The sequence below is a fragment of the Macaca nemestrina genome, chromosome 2 (assembly GCF_043159975.1).
Source record: "Macaca nemestrina isolate mMacNem1 chromosome 2, mMacNem.hap1, whole genome shotgun sequence".
NCBI lineage: Eukaryota > Metazoa > Chordata > Mammalia > Primates > Cercopithecidae > Macaca > Macaca nemestrina.
In genome coordinates, this window is record NC_092126.1 from 99,494,228 (window position 1) to 99,516,548 (window position 22,321).

Here is a 22,321-nt window from a genome sequence, read left to right on the forward strand (position 1 = left end):
TAACTCAAGTACAGCAGACTTCAAATCCCACATTCCCCCCTCTCTAGTACACTGCTTGGTCTGGGTAGTCAGGGCATCTCGCCGAGCTCTAAGGCCGTGACATGGTCTGGCTGCTGCCTCCCACTGTGACCTCGTCCTGGACTCTACTCTCCCCTTCACTATGCTCCAGCCACACAGACCTTCTTTCTGCTCCTCAAATGCACTCAGTTTGTTTCTGTTACTGTGCTTTCACTCTTGTGACCTGCTGTGCCAGGAATCTAGAACTTGAAATCTAGAATTTCAAGTTTTGAGGGTGTAAAGATATATGAGACAAAGTTCTTGCCTTCAAGAAATCTATAATCTAGTGAGGGGAGGCAGATCCACAGATCAATAATTACAGTGTAATGTACTAAATTCGAGAGTAGAGTTTTGTATTAGTCTGTTCTCACACTGCTAATAAAGACATACCTGAGACTAGATAATTTATAAAGGAAAGAGGTTTAATGGACTCAAGTTCCACATGGCTCAGGAGACCTCATAATCATGGTGGAAAGCAAAGGAGAAGCAAAGGCACGTCTCACATGGCAGCAGGCAAGAGTGCGTGTGCAGGGGAACTCCCATTTATAAAACCATCAGACCTCATGGGACTTATTCACTATCACAAGAACAGCACAGGAAAGGCCTGGCCCCATGATTCAATTATCTCCCATCCAGTCTCTCCCATGACACGTGGGAATTATGGGAGCTATAGATTCAAGATGAGATTTGGGTGGGGACACAGTCAAACATATCAAGTTTGCTAAAGACATAACAGAAATATAGAGATAGGAAACTACCCAAAGAACAGCCTGGAAGGCTCTCTGAAGGAGTGATGCTGAGCTGAGTCTTAAAGGGCAAGATGAAGTGTAAGTGAACAAGGCAGAGTGTGAAGGCAGCGGAAGGTCCTCTCACATTCCAGGCAGAGGAGACAATCAGAGGAAAAGTGAAACGATTAGAAACCATGGCATATATGGAAGTGGGTGATTCACAGTTTGGCATTCTGGAACACCAAGTGTTAGGAGATGAAGCTGGAGAGGCAGGCAAGGGTCAAATTGTGGAAGACCCTAGGGCTAGGGAGACCAAATAATTTGCTGTCCAAATCAGGATACTTTGACGTGAGAGAGGATGCTAGTTAGTGGGACCTCAAGACAACAGGGATAAACTGGAACTGTCCTGGAGACGCTGGTATGCACAGTCACTCTCACCTAGAGTCCACGCTAAGGAACTTGGACCTCGGCCTATGCACAATGAGGAGATGCTATAAGGTTGCAATTGAGAGGTGGCAAAATTAGACTTATTTTTTTTAAGGGTCATTTGGGATGAATTGGAGGGATGGGTTTGATAAGCTGGGGACAAGAAGACCACTTACAAGGCCCTTATAACAGCACAAGAGAGAGGTGGAAACGGATTGAGGTGATGGTGGTCATAATAGGATAAAAAAAGAAGGGAATATATCAATACTTAAAGGAATACTAAGGTGGTAAGATTTTGGGGATTTTGTGGTTGATAGGGAGAGGGAAGAAAGAAGAATAATTGGCATGCCCTCCAGGTTTCTTAAGTAGGGAACTGGGTAGATGGCAGTGCCACCTAAAGTAATGGAGAGCAGGCTTTGGAGATGTGTACTGAGTTTGACTTTAGACAGGTTGAGTTTGAGGGGCCTGAGAGATATATGGGGAGAGATGTCCAGTAGACTGTTATGAGTCTGAAATATGGAGAAAAGGCTGGAGACTTACCTGGAGCTCATCAGAATGTAGAAGAATACCAAGAAGTTTAAAAAAAAAGTCTCACAGAAAGTATGTTTGCTGAGAAGAATGGTGGGTTAACACTATTTCTTATTCTGTCTTGGCAATTTTCTTTCAAAAAATAAACTTTATTTCATTAACAGGATATTTAATTAACACTCTAATCACTTGTGAAAATTAATGAGTTTATGATTTTCCCTTGCAAAAACTTGCCTCAGGTTCTCCAAATTTTTAATTATGTTATTATTTTCCACAAACTCTGTTAGTTATGTATGGCATGGTTCAGCATCTACTGTTGGTAAAGGTCAGCATTGTGTTCACTAGGTTGCCACCAGAGCCAGGCAGTGATGACTGGGTTGCGAGAATAAAGCTGGACTGGGCCTTCTGTTCTTTTTGACTCTTTTTTTTTTGAGATGGAGTTTCACTCTTATCGCCCAGGCTGGAGTGCAGTGGTGCGATCTCGGCTCACTGCAACTTCTGCTCCTTGGCTCAAGCAGTTCTCCTGTCTCCTGCCTCAGCCTCCCAAGTAGCTGGGATTATAGGCATGCGCCACCACACCCGGCTAATTTTTGTATTTTTAGTAGAGACAGAGATTTGCCATGTTGGCCAGGCTTGTCTCCAACTCCTGACCTTAGGTGATCCACCTGCCTTGGCCTCCCAAAATGCTGGGATTACAGGTGTGAGCCACCACACCCAGCCTGATTTCTTTATTTGTTTCTTTTTTAATTTTATTTTTGAGTATGTGATGTGGGCACATGGTTTATAAATTTAATGTATTTAATATAGCAAAAAGTCTCCCTCCCACCCCTAGTCCTCATTCACACAATCTCATCCCTGCCTCAGGTAACCATTGTCATCAATTTCTTTTATAGTCTTCCAGAATTTCCTTAGCATATGTGCAAACATGTAAACATATATTCTATCTCTCCTGCCCCATTTTTACACAAAGGGTTTTAGAGTATACTTACAGTTCTGACCTTATTGTTTTCACCTAATATATCTTGAGTACTTTTCCAGGTTAAAACATAGAGACTAACCATTCTCTGTAAATCACAATTTATTTAGCTAGTCCTCTATTGATGGAAGTTTGGGTTACTTCCGTATACTTAAAAATTATAAACACCACTGCCATAAACCTTGTGCATGTGTTATTTTACATTTGTGCAAATGTGTTCTTTGACATTTGTGTAAATATGTCCATAAGGTATATTTGTAGATATGGAATTGCTGGATTCAACATTTTATCTTGGTAGATAGTGCCAAATTGCCCTTCGTAGTGGTCATACCAACTTCCATTTCTATCATCAATGCGTGAGAGTTACTTTTTCTCTGCAGCCTTGCCTACAGTAGTACCAAACTGATTATATGAAAAATGGTATCTCACGGTAGTTTTAGTTTGCATTTCACTCAGCTTGACTAAATTTGAGCATGTTTTTATTTCCTCCTTTTATGTAACTATTTGTCAATAATTTTTTATAGTTTGAAGGCTTGCGTCCCTCCACATTGCATATATTTGAACTTAGTCACCCATGTGATGGTATTAGGTGGTGGGGCCTTTGGGAGGTGATGAAGTCCTTAGGGTTGAATGGGATCACACCCTTATAAAAGGGACCCCAGAAACATCCCCGCCCTTTCACCATGTGAGGACATAGGGAGAAGGCTCCATCTTTGAACCAAGAAGTGGCCCTTACCAGACACCAGATCTGCTGGTATCTTCGTCTTGGACTTCTGATCCAATTGATAATCTCATCCAGAAACACCCTTATAGAAACACACCAGAAGCAATGTTTAATCTGGGCATCCCACACCCTCCTTAAATTGACACAGAAAATTAACCATCACAAACCATACTGTCTGTCACTGCTGAGACAGGTAGAATAACACAGTGATTAGAGACTTGGGCTCTGGAGTCATGTGGATGTGGACTTGGTTACATCTCCCCCAGCTGTGTGACTTTGGGTAAGGCATTTAACCTTTCTGGGCCTTAGTTTCTTAGCTGTGAAATGAGGATAATACAACCTCACAGGATTGTTGTGAGCAGTAAATGAGATCATGTAAAAGTAAAGTAAGTAGTTAACAAATGTTAACTATTACCATTATTGGATGACCCAAGGTCACAGGATGGCTCAGAGAAATAAACACCAGGTCCTTGAGAGGGCACAGTTCTGCCTACAGCCCTTTCCCACTCCATTGCTAGGGGCAGTAGAGTAAGCGGTAAAGCAGAGCCTTTAAATCACGGCCACTGCGGTCCCTGGGTGCATTAGCTTTGAAGCTGCTGGTCCCCTCCCGCCCAGTTATGGGGTGGCATCCATCTTGCAGCATCTGAGTAAGGGAGGGGTCCTAGTCGTCACTGGAAAAGGTTAAATACAAGTACATCCTGCCACCCAGTTCAAGATCAGGGTCTCATCTGATGCAGAACTGAGGGAGGCCTGGATTGGGATCAGTGTGTTTCCAAAAGAAAGCAGCTCCTTCTAGATAATCAGGCCACTTTCCCCACCATGACTGCACCGTGGTAGATGGTGTCAGGGAAAACACATTTGTCCCCCTGCCCCTCGCTAGCAATCTAGGACCCTCTATCTGTCTTATTTAGTCAAAGCAGATAGTAGTTTTCCCACAATAAAAGCACAGCCATCCCCGAAGAATTCTGTGAACCCATTTAGGGACAGTTGTAGACGTGTGTATCTAAGCTCATGTCTCGATGTTACTCCCCACAACAGTAACTGTGATTATTTTTGGGTGGTGAGGTTTGGGATGCTTTTCACTCTCTTCACAATGCACGTAAATTATTTTTATACTCAGAGCAAAAAGCCATTTCCATTTTATTTATTTGGTTTTTGAAACAGGGTCTTGCTCTGTCACCCAGGCTGGTGCAGTGGTGTAATTATAGCTCACTGCAGCCTCAAACTCCTGGGCTCAAGCAATCCTCCTGCCTCAGCCTCCTGGGTAGCTGGGACTACGAGTGCACGCCACCATATCTGGCTTTTTTGTTTTATTTATTTTGTCTTGTTTAGATACGGGATGAGTCTTGCTACGTTGCCTAGGCTGGTCTTGAGCTCCTGGCCTCAAGTGATCATCCTGGCTCAGCCTCCCAAAGTGCTGGGATTACAGGCATAAGCCAGCAGGCCCAGCCTACTTCCATTTAGAAAAGAAAAGCTGCCCATGTATCCCAAGAAATATTGCCCTCTTTAGCCAAATATTCAGCATTTCTGAGTACTCTATCTGCTGCCCCTCAAATTGATGAGCAAAATTTGATTCTCAGAAATATCATCTAACTCCGTCGGCTTCTAAACTAAATATTGGGAAGCATCACTTCATCATTCTTGATGGCTCTTTCTGGGAGTAAGTGGGACCAGCAGATATCAGGTCTGTCCATGGTCCATTTTGTCTGGACCCTGTGTCATCCCTGACTACTCCCCAACACTGAATCTCTCCCCTGCCAGTGCTGGGCCTCCCTGACCTGAACTCAGCTCTCCTCAGTCTAGTTCTTGGCCTGGATTTCAATTCCATTGATTTATCTTTGTTTTTTCCCCCAGTTTTCATGGTGACACATCTCAAAACCAAAGTTGCTTCTTCCGGTTGAATGAAAAAATGTGCATGACTTTCTGGGTTTGTATGTAGGACCAAGGATCCCGGATCAGGCAATATTTCACATGATTTTAGTTCTGAGGTTAACTAGGATTCTTAGGATAGCGAACAATGAATGATGCTTCCTAACAACATGTGACCTGGATACAAACTCATTAATTTACTAAAAGTTGCTCTTTCTGATGTGTCTGAAGCCTGTAGTAAAGGAGGGGGTCCTAGCCACCACTGGAAAAGGTTAAATACAAGTACCCTCTGCCACCCAGGTCAAGGGCAGAGTCTCATCTGATGCAGAACTGAGGGAGGCCTGAACTGGGTTGAGTGTGTGGGGTCCCTTTTATAAGGGCACGATCCCATTCAACCCTAAGGACTTCATCACCTCCCAAAGTCCCCACCACCTAATACCACAGTGCAGTCCCAGGACAGTAGACCCGACTGCAAAGTGCTTTGCAAAGTATGAAAGATACTGAGTTGCCGGAGGCCTGCGAGCAGGAAGCCAGAACTGACGGCAGGCTGTCACTAACTGCTCTCCATAAAAACAGTGAGGAGGACCAGGAGCCTTTGCCATACGCCAGGGGATTACTCTCTGGAAAAAACACAAGGTTGGCTGCCCACCAAGACACAAGGTTCCCAAATAGAGCCCGAGTCCTGGAGGGAGAGGAGATCTAGCTAAAAATAGCTATGACGTCCCAAAGTTGATCTTCTTCTCCCCCTCGCCTTTTCATTTTTTTCAGTGAGTTCACCTAAAATAGCCTGGCAATAGATTTTTTGCCCTTTAAGTGGAAAAAGAAAACAGCTAGAGAGGTCAAGAGCTGAAGTTAAGCTTCTAAGAAGCCTGAAGTTTCCGCCCAAAAGACGAGGGGGTGATGGCCCTGTCCCGGGTGAAGGTTGCCTCCCTGAAGAGAAAGGCCAAGGCCTGGGGCTTTTCAGGGAATGGCATGAGCTCCCGTGGCCCAGTGGACACATATGGGGGTGACCAGAGGCTGGACAGGCATCCAGGTCACTGAAGGGCAAATTGGCCTTCAGCTTGAGGGAGGATGCCAGGCTCTGAGGTCCAGCCCCGAGGCTGGCATTTCAGGAAACCTGAGGATAATTTGTGTTTGGGAGGCAGCATCTCAGGCTGTCTTACTCAACCGGTAACCCCGGTGGGTGGGTCAGAGTCAAGATGTCTCATTATCATCCACAGAAAGAGCTCCAACATGACGAAGTAGGGTTTCCCTAGAGATAAGGCCAGGTGAGGGAGATGGCCCCCACCCCAGGGGCAGTCAACTACTTAGAAATACCTAGAGAATTCCCTTCTGGGAGGGTTTTCCATTTTTCCACCCTTGCCTCTCAAGGAGAATGAATGTCCCCTTCCTCTTTGCCTCCCCGCCTCTGGCCTGCGGTCCTCACCTCCTTGGGGTAGCCTGACTCAGACTCTTCCTGGAGTTGAGACAGAGCCACTACCTTAGGGACTCCTTTGAAAGACAAATCCCAAGTCGGGGCTCAAAGCAGAAGGAAAAAGAGACAATGCTGTTCCTTTAAAACCAAAGCAATCACAACAGCAACTTGAGGCTGTAAAATTATAATCCCTTAAATACCAGCAATGCTTTGTATTATGTAAAGTGTTGCCATCTACACTATTTGATTTCTTTAACAACTGCAAAAGGGGTGAGGTAGAGGATTCATTCATTCATTGAGCAAATGTTGCCACCTCTATTTTACAGCTAAATAAACTGAGGCTCAAGAAGCTGACTGACTTGTGGCTCAAAGCTACACAACCAGTAAAGCTACACAGTCAACCAATTTTAGACAGAAAAGTCAAATCCAGGTTCCTGTCTCCCAGTCCACCGCCTCTTCACTACCTTGCAAAATATTTTAGTGGGGGAGGCACACACTCCGGAGGGCGTGTCCCCAGGTGAAATTCACTACAGACAGTGAGGAGAAACATGACAGATGTTTGAAGGTCCGGGTGTGTCCCACGGCCAGCATTCAAATGCTGGCACTTAACAGTGTGTGAACTTAGGCAGGAACTTCACCCCTCTGATGGGATCACCACACATGGTGGTCAGGATTAAGTCAGAGAGTATATGTTAAGTCTGTAATACAATGACTGGCATAGAATAAACTCTCAATTTCAGCAGTTTTATTACCATTATTTTCATAATGTTCATGGTACAGAGCCTAGTATCAATTTGGCAGACTCAGAAGCCTAGTTTTGCCAAAATGCTGAGAATGAATTAGTCTCCAAGATCGATATTTCAAGCTGGAAAGATGTGCACTTTCCAAGGCGCTGTGTTCCCTACAGAGAGAAATCTGTGTTCTGCCCAATGCAGGCTTCTCTCCCTTAGTCAGGTGGATTGAAAGGGTCTTGTAAGCTTGGTAGCTGAGCAGGTGCTTGTCAGAACCCAAAGGTTAATGACATTGGGCTAAGTCTGACTCTACCATCTTCACCATACGGGTAACGGCCACCTTTTGCCCACCCACTGAGGCACTCATTCATTCAACAAGTGTCTTTTGAGCTCCTGCTGTGTGCTAGGTACTGCGCTGGCACACGACAGATGGTGGGAAATAGAACAGCTCCTGTCCTCATGGACATTCTAGGACCAAACACTGCAGGTCCTTCTCCCTGTCCCCCATTGATGGCACTGGGAGTGGGCAGGTCTGACATTTGCTTCCTCTGCTCCTCTTACCCTCTTTTGTCTACTCTGAGCAGCCCTCCTTTTGATGACACAGATGTTTCTTGGGATATGTTAATGTCATATGTCCCTGAGGATGAAATGCAGACCCCAGCATATCATCTCTCTTCCTGGCTGCTGGCAGTACTACCTCGCTCCGGGCCAGACACAGGAAGACAACCCCTACAGCCCAGTGTTGTGGGAGCACACGTCCTGCACCTGCTCCCCAACTCTCTTCACCTGCCCACACTGCCCTGCTCTGGCCCCTCCTCAGTGCTCAGCCTGTGCTTTTTCTGGCCTTGGCTGTCCTGCAGCTCTCTCCTGGCTCCCCGTACTTGCAGCCCACACTCTCTCAGTGCCCAGGGTTCTCTCCCCAGACGGGCCTTTAGGACCCCTCTTTGTCTTCCTCTGCACCCTCCCAGCTGGCTTTCCCTCCCAGTGAGAGTTCTTCTTTCTCTCCAGGCTGCCCTCTGCCCCTCACCTGTTCTCTCCACCTGCTGCAGGCCCTCCAAACTTCTGGTCTTTTGGACCCCTGCCCTCTCACTCTTGGGGGCATCACTTTCTTTCTGGGTCCAGGATCTTTCTTAATTTTCATACACATATTTTCCCTTTTGTGCAAGAGCTTCCTTTTCAATATTTTTTAAAAAATTAAAAAGTATATGTGTAGGGGGGCATCCCTTTAATGAGAAATGTTAAGCCATTAATGGTATAGGGGGAAGGCAGATATTTCAAGATTTGAGAAAATGGGACAAGGACAGAAGCTTGGAGAGCAGAGAACTCATACACCCAATTAGGTTCTGGTCAAATCTGCCAGACCTGGGCTGTCTCTTTGGGGTGGATTTTCCTGCCACTCCTGAGATCATCTATCATGAGCTGGTTTTAGGGTGACCACTTGGAGGACCCTCTTATTTGCCTTATTTCAGGTTCTTGAGACACACCTCACATTGCACCCAGGTACCAACATGTATATCTTCTCTGCCTGTGTGGATAGTTTCTCCTTAAGCCTGACTTTAATCTCCAAGTGAGCTTGTAATTAAACTGGAGCTCATTTTCCTATAGAAACAAACAAATACATGGTAACTAAATTCCAGCCAAGTACATACACTGGATACCATATCACTCATAAAGTAGTTGCCAAGAATCCGAATGGTTGTCTAAGGCCCTTGGGTCCCATGAGTACTGCCTGTGCGTTCTGACCGCCACCCCAGGCTTGCTGGCAGGACACAGAGAACTGAGGCTCAGAGGTGGCATTAGAGAGGAGTTTGTCCAAGTGTCTGATCTGTGTGTGAGCCACGTTCCTCAAGATCATGGAAAAGGCTTGTTTAAAACATAGGTATCTGGACCTCACACACAACTTGATCAGTTAGAACCTGGGGAAAGGGGAGCCCTGGAAATCTGTTTTATAACAAGGTCCTCAGGTAATTTTTATGTTTGTTGAGGATGGGAGAATGTCTTTCAAAACTGATAAATATGTAAATCAACCATTATGCAGCATTTGAACGAAAGAAAGCCCCAAAAGTTAGTTAAGGTGACACCAGCTCCAGTAAGAAATAAACAGGCCGGGCACAGTGGCTCAAGCCTATAATTCCAGCACTTTAGGAGGCCGAGGCAGGCAGATCACGAGGTCAGGAGATCGAGACGATCCTGGCCAGCATGGTGAAACCCTGTGTCTACTAAAATACAAAAAATTAGCCAGGCGTGGTGGCATGTGCCTGTAGCCCCAGCTACTCAGGAGGATGAGGCAGGGGAATCACTTGAACCCGGGAGGTGGAGGTTGCAGTGAGCCGATATCGCGCAACTACACTCCAGCCTGGAGACAGAGAGAGACCCTGTCAAAGAAAAAATAATAATAAAATAAGTAAATAAATAAATAAACAGATAAATTCAGAGGCTTAACACAATAAAATTTTACTTCTCTCTCACATAACAATTCAATATTGGGTGGAGTGGGTGGGAACTGTTCTGCACAGTCATCTATGACCCAGGCTGCTAGGGGTGCTGCCATCTTCAACATGTGGCCCCAAGGTTGCTTTGGGCAAGCTGATGTGGACCGAGTGCACATGGGAGGTTTTTATGAGCAGGCCTGGGGGTGACCCTTACCACTTCACTCATTGTAATTTTCTATTAGCGAGAACTCAGTCTTATGATCACACCTAACTGAAAGGGATGTTGGGAAATGTTCGTTAGCAGTATGCACAAGTAAAAGTCATAACAGTCTGGTTAACAGCAACTTGGAGTTTTCCCATAGATTCTTAGTTCAAAGTTGGGGAGAAATCTGAGGAGGCTTCTTGGAGGAGACGACCCTGGCATGAAACAGTCTGGCACACTGGTTCAGAACAGCAGCTCTCTAGTTAGATAGAGCTGGGTTTTGCTAGCTGTGTGACTGTGAATAAATTACTTAACTTCTTGGAACCTTGTTTTTCTCATCTGTAAAATGGGTATAAATAAGATTTTATAGGCTGTTGTGAGAATTAATAGATACAATGAGGTAAAATGGAGTTACATAGATAATCTGGCTCATAGTAGGTTCTCAATAAATGTTAGATAAATGTGAACTCAAGTTGGACAAAGAAGAGGGAAAAGTGAGTTCTAGGCCAAGAGAATAGCAAGGAGGGGAGGAGTGGCCCTGAGATGTTAAGGATGAGGAAGCCAAAGGGCCAGACCATGGGAGTGGGCTAGGGGAAGGGCTCTGGTGTTGAGCTGATGCCCACATCTATGTCCTGCTTCTGCAAAACTTCTATCAGACCCATGACCACATTTCCCCAGACTTGGAGGAAGGATGGGATGGGGCACCTGGGAGACTCCTGGCCTCTGCAATAACCCTTATGTAGCCCAGGAGGCAGAGAAACAGCAGCCCCACCAGGCTTCCCAGGCCTGAGGAACAAAGAGGGCTGGCACAGCGAGCATCTCAGCAGGAACTGAGACGAACGGTGGCTTGAAGGGCAGGGAGGCCTCCCTGCAAATTTTTCTGTGGTGGAGAAGACAGAGAGGCCTTTGCTGTCTTTCCTGGAGCTGAGGTTTGGACAGCCAGGAGAAGCTCCAAAAGAAACTGAGAGTGGGCCGGGCGCGGTGGCTCACGCCTGTAATCCCGGCACTTTGGGAGGCCAAGGCAGGCGGATCACGAGGTCAGGAGATCGAGACCATCCTGGCTAACACGGTGAAATCCCGTCTCTACTAAAAATACAAAAAAATTAGCCAGGCGTGGTGGCGGGCGCCTGTAGTCCCAGCTGCTCGGGAGGCTGAGGCATGAAAATGGAGTGAACCCGGAAGGCGGAGCTTGCAGTAAGCCGAGATCCCGCCACTGCACTCCAGCCTGGACGACAGAGTGAAACTCCGTCTCAAAAAAAAAAAAAAAAAAAAAAAGAGAAAAGAAACTGAGAGTGAATTACTGTACCCATCAGAATCAAGTCTCCAAGTAAGATTTAACTTAATTTAGAAGAAAGGTAATCTTATTTTCCCAGTATTATGGACTGAGCTTAGTACTGTGTACATATGTATAGAAAAATACTAGGTACTTGTATTAATCATGCCTTTTACTTTCTGCACTCTGATGCTTTGGCATCTGGGGCCTTGCTGACTCCGAGGGACTGCCCCTCCCTGGATGAGTCAACTTCTAGAGACAACCAACGACTTGTCCATGAGTATGTCTTGGAAATGCCAACCAATCAATCCAGAGCCCAAGCTCCAGCCACCTCCATGATAAGGCTCTGGGTCACTATTCACCTGCCCTAATCACCCCAGGGCCAGGACCAGACAACAGAGACGGCCCCTATGCACCAGAGCCACTGGAATTATTTAAAACAGTCAATCTGAAGCCTGCTTACCCCGCCTGACCTGTTCCTTCCCACAAAACCATAATAAGAGCTCTTGCCCAGTTTACCCCTCCTTCTGCTTCCTAGTGTTTCCCCGTGGCCCCCTCCATGCATGGTATGGCATGACCCCTTCTTTTGGGAACCGTAATAAACTATCTCTTAATGGCAATTGTCAACTGGTCTGTTTGCCTTACTGTACCTCAAGTGTAGTGGCACAATCTCGGTTCACTACAACCTCTGCCGCCTGGGCTCCAGTGATTCTCCTGCCTCAGCCTCCCAAACAGCTGGGATTACAGATGTACACCACCATACCTGGCTAATTTTTATATTTTTATTACAGACAGGGTTTCACCACGTTGGCCAGGCTGGTCTCAAACTCCTGACCTCTGGTGATCCCCAACTCCTGACCTCTGGTGATCCCCCTGCCTTGGCCTCCCAAAGCGCTGGGATTACAGGCATAAGCCTCCGTGCCATGCCCGGCCAATACACTATATCTTAAAATAATGCCATTTATTGTTTACCCTGTGCCAGGCAAGAGAACAGCTGATTTAGACACATAGTCTCATTGCATCCTCACAATCACCCTATCAGGAAGGTTCTATTGTTAACCCTGTTCTAAAGATGAAGAAACATACTCCTAGAGAAGTTGGGTCACCTGCAAGTGGCATAAGGCAGGTTGTGAACCCAGGTCTGCCTGATTCCAAAAACCACATGCTCTTCACCACTGTATTCTATTACCATGCATGGAGCGCCTGCTGGGTGCCAAAATATAGCATAAGACAGAAGCAGCCAAGGCCATTCCTAGGGACTCCAGACCCCAGGGGAAATGCCTTCCTTCCCCCCAGCCCCTGGAGAGATGTCCTTGGCTGCCTCCTTCTCACTGTGCTCTTGAACTTGGCTACTCTTGGGCAGTACCCAAAAGACCCGGGGAACACACTTCCCCTATTCCATGTCTCTCAGGACAAATGAGGAATTACAAATAAACCATATTAATTCATCTGTGGAACTCTGAGCCTCTGGCACAGTACCCGGCAATATTTTACATGGTATATAGAACCTAACAGGCTATATTCAAAAAAGATCAGAGGATAGACAGGTGGATACGGTCACCATGCCAGGCAGGGAATGTTCCCAGGGAGAAGAACTATAGCTGCAGGGAATGGGGCTTACCCTGACTGCCCTGTGAGATCGTTAATTTAGAGCACATCAGTGTGACAGTACATTTCTTTTGAAATGCAACTCAAAATCCACTTCCTCCAGGAGGAATGCCAAGTGGCGTCCCGGAACAGGACAAGTTGTACTTCACAGGAGATGGGAAGCTAGAGGGTGGAAACGCCATCATTAATCCACCAAGCGGCAGGGGGTGGGGGCGCTTGCTTCCAATAGGCATGGCTGGAAAAATCAGCAGCTCCGGGTTGTGCTCCTGCCTGTGTCCCTGCCATGACTGTGAAGGGCTAAGAACACAGCAGAAAAGGTTCCAGTTCATTTACAAGCCTGGGCTATTCTTAGTTCATCGATCCCTGGGGGCGGTGTGTGTGTGTGTGTGTGTGTGTGTGTGTGTGTGTGTGTGTGTGTGCGCGGGTGGGGGCGGGGGCTAGCAGAGCTCACGGTTTGAGGCGAAAGCTGGGCAAAGCTTTAGAATTCTTTTCTTAGAACAGGTACTCTGTTCACTACGCACCATCCAGCCTCTGGAGACCTAACCGCTTTTCTTGGAGCAGGAAGAAGGAGCAGTGTCAGGGGAGGGAGGAGACTGAAATGAGAAAGGGAACGAGGCAAGAGGCGGTGATGCCCTTGTGCCAATGACCAAATTGGGTCAGAAAGAACAACCTTTTGAATGCAAGTCAGGAAATGTGAATCGCTGCCTCAGCAGGGCCAGGTGCATGCCTAGTGGGTGCGGGCCCAGCCTGGCCAGGGAACCGTAAGCGACTGTGCCTCCTGCCGCTCTAGAGAACCAGACTGATGACAATCTAGAAGTGCACTGGTCTTTCTACCTTGCCCTGTGCCCTGTGGCCAGTTCAGTTCCTATTATCAACCCCTCCTAAAAGCTGTCAGGGAAAAGGAAGGAGAAGTTCAAATTTAAAGATGGATCTAAATGGTGAAAAAGGTGAAAACCATTGCCTTAAAAGAGATCACCTGTGGATTTTGTGAGTTATTAATTCGATGATCCCTACCCTGTCGATTCTGATTGGCTATATATTAATATAAAACCGGCTCTTTTTTGGTATTACCTTTACAGTCCCTGCAAGTAAGAAAAATCATTACCCGGTTTTTCTCCTTCTAAGTGTAGGCTGCTTGATTTAAGACATTTTGCAAAATTGTCTTTGTTCCAAGGATTTTTAAGCAAAAAAGGTGAGTCATAGTAGTAACTCAATAGATGTTGAGCTGATTTGTGTTACTAAGAAGTTGTGGGTAAATTGCAGTTTTGAATTTTTGGAAACGGAATCATATTGTAAATGTCCTGGACAGTTCAGTAGTTACCGGACTGCTCTGGCGAGTCCTACGCAGAAACCTCCTCTTACTTGAGTCGCTCAGCAGCATTCGATGCAGTCCTACCCGTGGCTTTCTTCTTGAAACAGGTGTGATTCCTTGACCCTCACAGTCATCTGGCTTGCCTCCCAGATTGCTGACTGTTCCTTCTCAGGCTCCTCTGCTGTCCTCCCTGCCTCTACCAGACCTCAGTGTACTGGAAGGACCTGCGTTCTACCTTTGTTCCTCCTGGCTTCGTTTCCTCCTTCCTAGAGAAATCTGGAGGATGCCCATCCTGGCACTCTGATGACTCTCACATTTCTGCCTTTCTTTCTCTTTCTTTCTCTCTCTTTTCTTTCTTTCTTTCTTTCTTTCTTTCTTTCTTTCTTTCTTTCTTTCTTTCTTTCTTTCTTTCTTTCTCTTTCTTTCTTTCTTTCTTTCTTTCTTTCTTTCTTTCTTTCTTTCTTTCTTTCTTTCTTTCTTTCTTTCTTTCTTTCTTTCTTTCTTTCTTTCTTTCTTTCTTTCTTTCTCTCGCCCTCCCTCCCTCCCTGCCTCTCTTTCTTTCTTTCTTTGCTTGCTTTCTTTGCTTGCTTTTTGTTTTTTTGATAGAGTCTTGCTCTGTCACTCAGGCTGGAGTGCAGTGTCATGATCTCGGCTCACTGTAGCCTCTGCCTCCCGGGTTCAAGCAATTCTAGTGCCTCAGCCTCCTGAGTAGCTGGGATTACAGGTGCCAGCCACTACTCCTGGCTAATTGTTTTGTATTTTTAGTAGAGATGGAGTTTCACTATGTTGGCCAGGCTTGTCTTAAACTCCTGACCTCAGGTGATCTGCCTACGTCAGCCTCCCAAAGTGCTGGGATTACAGGCTTGAGCCACCGCACCTGGCCGACTCCCAAATTTCTCTCTCTAGCTGGATCTCTCACTGAGTTCTAGATGTGCAAACACCACTGCCTGCTGGACATCATCGCCTGCCTGTCTGTTAGGCAGATCAAACTTAGCAAGGACAAAATTGATAGATTGCTTTTTATTCCTGAAAATATACCTCTCCCCTAGTGTTCCCCATTTCAGTATATGTGGCGTCATCAACCCAGCTGCTAGAGCCAAAAAACCAGCATTCATTCTTGATTCCTCTCTTTTGTTCATCCCCCACACTCAATTCATTTGTAATCCTGCTGGTTCCAATGCAGTGTCTAATCAGGATCTGGTCACTTCTCAGCACCTCTGCTGTTCTGATTTTGCACTACTGCCATCCCTCACTGGACTATTTCACCAGCCTCCTTCCCAGGTCCTTGCTTCCGCCCTTGCCTTCCAGTCCATCCTCCATAGAACAGAGCAATCCTTTTAAAAATATAAGTCAGACTCTATCACTCCTCTGCTTAATACCCACACTGAGAATAACATCCAGATTCCTCATCGAGGCCTTCACCCGTCTAAATCAAAGGTTAACAAACTATGGCCCTTTGTTTCTCTCTCCCACCGGTTTTTGTAAATAAAGTTTTATTGGAGCATACACACCCCCATCACCCCCATCTATAGATGAATTATCTATGGCTGCATCTAAAGATGAATTATCTATGGCTAATTTGGTACCACAAGGGCAGAGTTGAGTAGCTATGACACAGTCGGTGTGACAAAGCCTAAAATACGCACTATCTGGCCCTTTACAGAGAGTGTTTGCCATCCTCTGTCCTACATGGTCTGGCTCCCGCCTCTTCAGTCATGGCTCCCTTCATTCCCCGCCTGGCTTGTAAGGTTCTAATCACACCACTGCATTTTCCTTCTCACCCGTGCTAAGCTTGTTCTAGCTGGAGCATCTTTGCACTTGGAGTTTCTGTTCGCTTTGTCCTCCCCACGGATCTCCACACAGCTGCCTTCTCATTACTTAGGTCTGAGCTCAGACGTTACCTCCACAATTACTATTCTAGCTAACCATCCCACGCCAGTTATTCTCTACCAGAGTATCCCACTTTATCTTCTTCGCAGTGCCTATCGCCAAGGGAAAAAATGTCCATGTCTATGTCAGCAACTATCCCTATGTCTTCATACCTCAATATGTGTAACTGCAAGTATGAAAGTCTGAGTTAATTATCTGTCTTCCCCACTAAAAGATGAGGTGCTTGAGAGCAGAGATTGCTTTACGCACCTCTAAGTACCCAAGATCTTCTACTGTGCCCGGCACGTAGTAGAAACTCAGTGCATATTTGTTGACTAACTGATTGAATCTTTGTAAAGCAAATTATTCTAGATGGTATGACCAATCAGATCTTACTTTGTTATGCAAAGTCAGATATTCATGTATCAAATTATCTTGATGTGGTTTGTACCTACATATTTCACTGCTGGCCAAATATTAATTTCAAAAGGTATGTGTTGTTATTTTTATTGTTTTAGAATTAACATCTACCATGTATTGAGTGCTCAGCACTGACTAGATACTTTACATATACAATCCTGTTTTAGTTCTTATGACAACCCTGTGAGGGAGGTGTTACTATCACCATTTATAGGTGAGGAAACTAGGGCATGAAGCTGCTAAGTAACTTGCCCTGGGTCACACAGCTAGAAACTGACAGAGCCAGAATTTTAACCCATGGCTGTGTGACTCGGAATCCCATGTTGTTACTGTTACTCCAGGCTGTGGGTGTGTCCTTCTTCAGTGCTTCCTCCATAATCAACAAATCTTTAATGCACTGGTGAATTCACTTATACCATCCTGTCAGGCTCTAGGGAACATTCAGACATCCCTGTGTCACACACCAAAGGCCCAGGGTCTTCCTGTTTTCTTCGGATTCCTACTTCACCAGAGAGTTGACAGAGTAGAGCCGTCTCTCCACTCTCGTATTCTGCCATTAGTCACCAATGACTAATTTGGGGAGTGTGAAGATGATTTGCTCTTAAGAGTTTATTGCAAAAGGCAAACAGCCTTGGGAAGGGTAGCGCTTTATCAGAGATGAGTTGGCAGCTGTCTGAGCCTGGAGTCCTGGGGAGGAGGACCCAGACAGACAGAGAAGAGAGGAAGAGCTGAAGGCAACATTCATTCATCTTGTCCATTTAGTGACAGAGAAAGATGTTCTCTCTATAATTAGGCAAATAACAGTGGACTGTAGCATGGTGTGTACAGTATGATCCATTTTCCACATACACAGGAAGAAGATCGGAAGATTCCATACCTATTAACAATGTTAAGTCTGAGCAGTAGAGTTATGAGTGATTTTTTTCTTCCATTTTTGCTTTTGTTCTTTTTTTCCACTGGAAAAGACATCTCTCTCAGTAGTGCTCTCTTTTCCTCCCCAGGCCACCTCTGTGGTCATTCTAGCACCGGACTGTGCTGGTGGCTGCCAAAGGATCTCCTCCCTCAAAGCCCTCTTGTCTCCAAGATGTCCTGCACGCAGCTGCCAGGTTAAAACATAGCTCAGACCATAGAACTGCTCAAGACAGCCCCTTCCCAAGCAGTCACGCTTAAGGGTCACAAGTCTAGGCACACTTCTCAGATGGGAGAGGTCAGGAATTGTGAAGAGCAGGTGTGTGAGTGCCAGCTGGTTTCCATGGTCACTGAGTCGTAGCTGGGACAGAGCGAGCTGGCTCTTAGGACTCAGGGAATCTGTAGCCTGGGTTATCCTTACCAGATGGCAGCTTTATGAATTGCTCCTTTTGGCCTGCAGTCAACTGAGCCAAGCAGATAACCTCAAGGCCGCAGAAGTGAGTTATGGGTCTAGGTGAGAGCAGCCCTCTGAGTAAGTAATGACAGTGAGCTTCCCCAGATGGTTCCCAAATGCCTTGAACCCTTTCAGCACCTCGGTTTCCACAGAAGCAAAGCAGCAACAGCAGAGGTAAGGCAGAGGCCGCAGAGAGGAAAGATCACCCCCCAATCCCACCACCATATGTGTAGAAACAAGCCTCTGGGGAGTTGGATGGCACTCTGGGAAAACACCAGGGGCATTTATCTTAATTACCCATTTTTCCTGCATTAGCCTAGAAAACTTTCACTGGAAAAAGACAGTCTGCTTAACATGCAGGCTACTTATCAAATCAGGCTGCAGCAGTAAACATTAGTCTCTCCCATCCGGGTTCATTTTCAGGGGTGCAGACAGAGAGGAATCTGGGATAATGAAATATCATTAAATGGAAACAGCTTGTTATGAAGTAGGATGAGTCCAGGTTTGTAAAAGAATGTGAAAAATATGGATATATATGCATTTTAAAAAAGAGTGGGACTCATGCAGCAAATAGTTAAAAGATATATTTATTTGTAGATATGTATGTTTACATGAACTTTTCAGTATTTTCAAATATTTTTCTGTGACCAGCGTATATTATTTTTGAAAATATATAAGAATATTTATGCTTTTAGAAATGAAGAATAATACAAGGCACCAAAAACAGCGAGGTGCTGTGGTGGTGGCATGTGGCTGTAGCCTCAGCTACTCGGGAGGCTAAGGCAGGAGGATCGCTTGAGCCCAGGAGTCTGAGGCCAGCCTGGGCAATATAGCAAGACTCCAACTCTAAAAAAAAAAAGGGTGAGGGATCACAAAACCTGTGAACTTGCAGTGCTAGTGAATTCATTATATAATTTTCTTTTCATGTAAACATTGTTAACATTTTCATGTTGCTTATTTTCCTACCCCTATATTAACATCAATTCATACTATATTCAAAAAGCTTCCTAGACAAATATGGGATATCTGTACCTTTGCTACACTTTTTGTTCACAACCAGTAGCAGTAGCTTTAACAGGTTTGTCTTTGTAAGCCAAGCACTGTGTTTGGCATGAAATTGTTTTAGGGTCTTGTACACTCAAAGTATACATGTTTTTTAAAATTGTATATTCTTGGTAAAGATTATATTATCTGGCCTTATCCAGACCATAGACATGTTCCGGGTGTTAACTATTTAACAGCTATTTGAATAATCATAAATGTGGAATGCAATGAAGGTTCTGGCCAAGGTCTGAGGATAGGTGGTCAGGTGGGGTGTGGAGGGGCATCCACTCAGTTCTGGTGTTCCGATTTTAATAACACTTAAATGAATTTCTCAAAATTTAGGAACCTAGAAACACCAAAAACACTTTAAAAAGCGATACAAGACACTTTATTTTGGAAAGACTGGTATTCAAATGTTTTTAATTAATCAAAGGAGAAAAAAACACTTTTTTAAAAAGTCAGGTTTGTTGAATATAATTATATGGAGTAAAATGTACCTTTCTAGTGTACAGTACTATAGATTTTGACAAATGCATACAGTTATGTAACTGCTACAACAATCAAGACACATAATACTTTTATCACCCCCCAAAATACCTTTGTGTCTCTTTGTGGTAAGCCCCTCCCCAATTCCCAGTCCTTGTCAACTCCCGATCAGTTTTCTCTGTTATGTTTTGCCTTTTCCTTAATGCCATATATAATCCACTGTGTAGCCTTTTGGATCTGCATTCTTTCGCTCACCATAATTTAACTCGAGATTCATCTACTTTGTTGTGTGTGTCAATACTTTTTTAAACATTTCTGATTAGTATTGTATTGCGTGGATGAACTAGAGTTTGTTTATCCATTCACTGGTTGAAGAACATTGTTTCCAGTTTTTGGAGATTATGAATAAAGCTACTATAAACATCCTATTCCAGGTTACTGTAAAAACATAAATTTTCTTTCTCTTTCTTGATGCTTATGAGTAGGATTGCTGCATCGTGTGGTAAGTGTATATTGAACTTTGTAAAACTGTCAAATGGTTTTCAAAAGTGGCTATACCATTTTGCATTCCCACCAGGAACGGATGAGAGTCACAGTTGCTCAACATCTTTGCCAGCATTTATTGTTGTTTTTAGTCATTCTAATAGACCTACACACTTGGCTCATGGTTTTTCAAATGCATTTCACTTGCATTGCCCTCATAACTAATGATGTTTACATATTTTCATGTACTTACTTCCCACCAACATATCTTCTTTTCTGAAGAGTCTCCTGAAATTGGCCAATTTGAAAAATTGGATTGTTAGCTTTATTATTATTGTTTGGAGAGTTCTTTGTATTAAGGACTTACCAGATATGTGTTTTATGATATTTTCCTCTATTGTGCACTTGTCTTTTGTTGTTTTGTTGTTGTTTTGGTTGTTGTCGTCGTTGTTTGTGTGTTTGGGTTGAGATGAAGTCTCACTCTGTTGCCCAGTCTGGAGTGCAGTGGCCCCATCTTGGCTCACTGCAAACTCTGCTTCCCAGGTTCAAACAATTCTCCAGCCTCCTGAGCAGCTGGGACTATAGGTGCCCACCACCATGCCTGGCTAATTTTTGTATTTTTAGTAGAGACGGGGTTTTTCACCACATTGGCCAGGCTGGTCTCAAACTCCTGACCTCAAATGATCTGCCTGCCTCAGCCCGAAGTGCTGGGATTATAGGCATGAGCCACCGCGCCTGACCTTGTTTTTTCATTCTCTTGACAGTATCTTTTGAAGAGCAGATGTTTTAATTTTGAAAAGGTTTATTATTTTTTCTATACTTTTGGTGTTATAGCTAAGAAGTCTTCATCTCACCTACAGACATAAAGATTTTCTCCTATGTTTTCTTTTACAAGTTTTGTTGTTTTAAGTTTTACACTTAGATCTGATTCATTTTGAGTTAAGTTTTGTATATAATACCAGGCATGGATCACATTTCTCTTTTTTACATTTGGATGTCAGTTGCCAAAACCATTTGAATGACCTGTACTTGTGTTTACCGGACAGTTAAAAGGACGTATAGTTCATTACAATGAGGTTACCAATATGTCCCTGGTGGGTCTTTCAATCATTCAGTTATTCAAAGATTTCCCGAGTACCTGCTACAATCTAAGATACTAATCATGAAGAATCACTGCCTTAAGGTGTTTACTGTCTAGTGCAGGAGAAACATATGTCAATAGTATGTAACTATAATATGATGCGGAGAGTAACAAGCTGCATATGTTCTGCCCAAGAATAAAATCTGAATCATTTCATGATTCATGTCAAGAACCTACTAGGGTATTTAGGAAGAAGCTATATGGCAGGCTAAAAATGGAGGTAACTGAGTAACTGGCCCATCCCTTTGGACAACTGGCCTCTGCGGGATTTGGCAGAAATGCCAAGTCAGAATGTTTGAATACTTGCTTATAAATGACAGGCACCTGAAAATCTAAATGGTCACATTGAAATGCTGAAGAGTTGGTGAGAAACTTGGTCTGGAGACAACTCATCTGCAGCTTCAATCAAGTCACTTCAGCATTCTGGGCCTCAGTTTTCACATCTATAAAGTGAGAAGCTTGGACCAGGTAATCTATGTGTTTCTTTCAGGAAAAAAAAAAAATGCAAAAATTTGGAAGTTTGGTGCTATGCTACTGAAACAGAAGGTTACAGTCATGTTAGGTAAATTGATGGATGCTAGACAGAAAGATATAATTATTGAGTTCTTAGGCAAATCTATGGGTGAAAGGCATGAAAGGATATTGCTCATAAGTTAAAATTAAAGCCAGACTTACACACCGTATATATACATATACTTGAGACAGGGTTTTGCTCTGTCACCCAGGCTGGAGTGCAATGGTGCGTTCACAGCTCACTGCAGCCTGGACCTCCTGGGCTCAAGTAATCCTCCCACCTCAGCCTCCTGGGTAGCTAGAACCACAGGTGCACCACCACACCTGGCAAACTTTTTGTATTTTTTTGTAGAGAAAAGGTTTCAACATGTTGTCCAGGCTGGTCACGAACTCCTGAGCTCAAGTGATCCACTTGCCTTGGCTTCCCAAAGTGCTGGGATTACAGGCATGAGCCACCATGCCTGGCCCACACCATATTTTTTTGAGGGGTAAGGAGCACTCATGAGAAAATGAATTAGTAGACATTATTGATATTTTCAAAACCCTATAACAAGATCTGTGAAAAGTCTATCACCCTATTTCCCTTACATTAATGATAACTCAATTTTCCTCCATTATGGCCAGGGACATGCCTAAGAGACAGAAAATAAAAGGCATGAAAATAAAAGGGTAATTTTTCTCAATGAGGAGCTAAAAAGAACAGAGATTGGCCTCAGAATATT

The 22,321-nt window shown here is 44.5% G+C and overlaps 1 long non-coding RNA gene across 1 annotated transcript in view; it reads left to right on the forward strand.

Annotated features, from left to right (window-relative positions):
• LOC105480157 (uncharacterized) overlaps nt 1–21,786 on the forward strand; it is a 60,790-nt gene extending 39,004 nt beyond the window's left edge. Inside the window, exon 3 of the long non-coding RNA XR_011619954.1 lies at nt 21,407–21,786. This is a non-coding gene — a long non-coding RNA (uncharacterized lncRNA). The remainder of the gene's footprint in view (nt 1–21,406) is intronic.
• The last annotated feature ends 535 nt before the right edge of the window (nt 21,787–22,321 follow it).